The sequence below is a fragment of the Hordeum vulgare genome, chromosome 4H (assembly GCF_904849725.1).
Source record: "Hordeum vulgare subsp. vulgare chromosome 4H, MorexV3_pseudomolecules_assembly, whole genome shotgun sequence".
Taxonomy (NCBI): domain Eukaryota; kingdom Viridiplantae; phylum Streptophyta; class Magnoliopsida; order Poales; family Poaceae; genus Hordeum; species Hordeum vulgare.
In genome coordinates, this window is record NC_058521.1 from 355,639,632 (window position 1) to 355,642,253 (window position 2,622).

Below are 2,622 nucleotides of genomic sequence, written 5' to 3' on the forward strand. Positions count from 1 at the left end.
TTTTATTTTTTTGAAATCAAATTGCTCCCAAATAATAACTGAACTTCTTTCTGGATTGAGATAATTATTTTAAAACACCAAAAACAACATGTTTTTGTGCTTTTTGAACATGGAAATATAACGTCTGTATTTGAAAACGACAATCCAAGCAAGGCTTAAAACTCTAGCTAAAGCTGTTCAACTTGCTGCCGAATTGCCGATGAGCAAGCGAGCACTAAGTGTAGCGGTACGAGGAAGGTAAAGCTTCTCGACATGAGCTAAGTGGAGATGACAACGACAGGTGTTGCGGCGGCCTGCAACATCCACAAAAAAAGGAGCAGGTACACAAACTTGTGGATCGTAAAGTCTTCTGTTTTTTTTCGAACAAAGTATTCTGCATTTTTATGCAAACTTTTTCCTTCTATCATATGTGGCCTTCTATCATCTTTTTATTTGGACTTATTTTCAAGAGAATTTTGGTAGCGTCAATTTTATTCACATATAAAGGAAGACAAACAAACTCATTTTAGCAAAAGCATATGGTGGACAGAAAAATTGTTTCCACGTTATCCACATAGGTAGAAAAGTAAGTGATTTTTCATTGAGGTAAATTATGCAAATACGAGCACACAAAAAACCACAAAAAGGAACATACACTTCACCATTTTGTGTTGAGTAGCTATACTGAATTAACGCATTCCTTTTTTCAGTTTTTAGACAGTTCAAACCTGCCTACAAGAACAACTGACGTTGACTAAAGTGGAGGGAGTTGAGTTTCAGAAATGAACGGAAGTTGCAGCATGCTCCAACGCCATGAGCATAAGAAGAACCAGGGGGCAGCTCATCATGCGTCGGAGGAGCGCATGACCAATTACCGTGGAAGCAACAGGAGCTAGGAGAGCGGGTCTGTCATGCGTTGGAGGTGTCAACCGCCGTCGATGAAGACGAACGCATGCGAGGTGGCGAAATCCGCGTTGATACAGTTAACTGCTGCTAGTCCAACCACTGTTCTGTTCACAGTTCACACCACGCCTAACATGCAATAGAACACACACAGAATCAGGGCAGCACGAACATGTATGAGAGAGGAGCACAAGGAGTACTGGCTCTCGCCGGTGGCGGCGGTACGTGCACACTACTGGAGTGGATCGGACGAGCGGCACCTTAGGAGGAGGAGGTGGCGTGCAACAGCAAGGTTGCAGCGAGATGGGGGATCACGGTCGAGTGCAAATGAGCCAGCAGATGGGGTCGTCGGCTGCGGAGGTCGGCAGAGGTCCTGCCGTGGGGGCGTGGTGGGGATGGAGGGAGGTGGCTGGATGCGGTCTCAGGATGGAGAGAGGCGCGTGGTAGATGGCGGCGACGGCTCCATGGGCAGGTCGCGGCGGCGCTCTAGGAAGGCGGCGGCGGCGTCTTGGGAAGGTCGCTTCGGCGCCCTGGGAAGGTCGCTTTGGGGAATTTGGGAGGGCACGCGGTGGCGGGGGTGCCCGGTGAGGTGGCACGGTGGTCCATGGCGGGGCTGGAGATCCAGATCCGGGGATCGCCGTGGGAAGGAGGGTGGTGGTTCCATCACTTCGTGGCCACGGGGTGGTTTTTTTTTTCTGCCGACACCGATTCGTGGAGTTCTCGAATATCCAGTCGCCTCTATACAGGGTCGATCCGGATCAGAATAACTATCTCGATCCGAGGATTAGAATAGTGCCACTATAGAGAGAGTTTTAATGTCATCAACAATATTTATTTATAGCTTATTCTTCAAGTTGATTTTACGTCTAAGTAAATGTGATCGGACCCAATCCCCTTATATAATAAACTCACACTAGTCTATTCACAAATTCTTCACATGTGTTTTATTTGAAACCCGTTAAAAATCTTCAGTAGGTCCTTGTCAGCTGAAAAATTTGCAAAGAAACATTAAAATTTTCATATCAAATTTTGGCGGTTGCCGCTAAATCCTATCCCACGTCCCACGACTGGATTAAAATAGAGCATATTTCTTCACTCCACCATCACCGTAGTTGTCTTCCATTACCAAGTTAGGGCGCAGGAGATCACAACTAACAAGCTTCATTACTCTTAGTCCTAGTTCATCGTGTTCTTTGTAAAGGATAATTAAAATCTAATTCAGCTGCCCTATTTGATCTTTATGTTGTCACAAAATCCTCAAAAGGTGTTTATTCTTCATCAATTCATTCTCTAAAGAGGTAATATCACCGGTGGTGCTTAAACTTGTCATTCATGTTCACTTTAGTGCCTGAACTTGAAAAATACATTAAACTGGTTCTAAAACTTGGCACAGGCGTTCAAATACAATGGTAGTCCTATCTATGTGACGTATAATGCACTAACTGACACAACATTTTGATTAGCATGCACACATGGAGTGAGAGGCACTTCTAACAAAAGACTTGCTTTATATATGTCTCTGTGACGAACGGATCCACATGTGAGCACAAAGGAAAAGACCCAGTTAAAAATTATTGAAATACTAGTGTGTTATAAATATTATAATGATAGTAATAAATATAAAGTTGAAATACTAGTGTGTTATAAATATTATACAAATAAAATATAACTTTATTTAGCATAATGTTCAAGTAATTTTAAATAGTACTAATGTACTATTTTTTGCACAAATCATACAAA

General features: G+C 43.1%; 1 long non-coding RNA gene across 1 annotated transcript; it reads right to left on the reverse strand.

Annotated features, from left to right (window-relative positions):
- Positions 1 to 558: 558 nt before the first annotated feature.
- On the reverse strand, positions 559 to 1,722 carry LOC123446474. The gene is made up of 2 exons (XR_006631374.1): positions 1,143 to 1,722; positions 559 to 1,011 (listed from the first exon to the last, which is right to left on the reverse strand). It is a non-coding gene; the product is annotated as an uncharacterized LOC123446474 (long non-coding RNA).
- Positions 1,723 to 2,622: the final 900 nt, after the last annotated feature.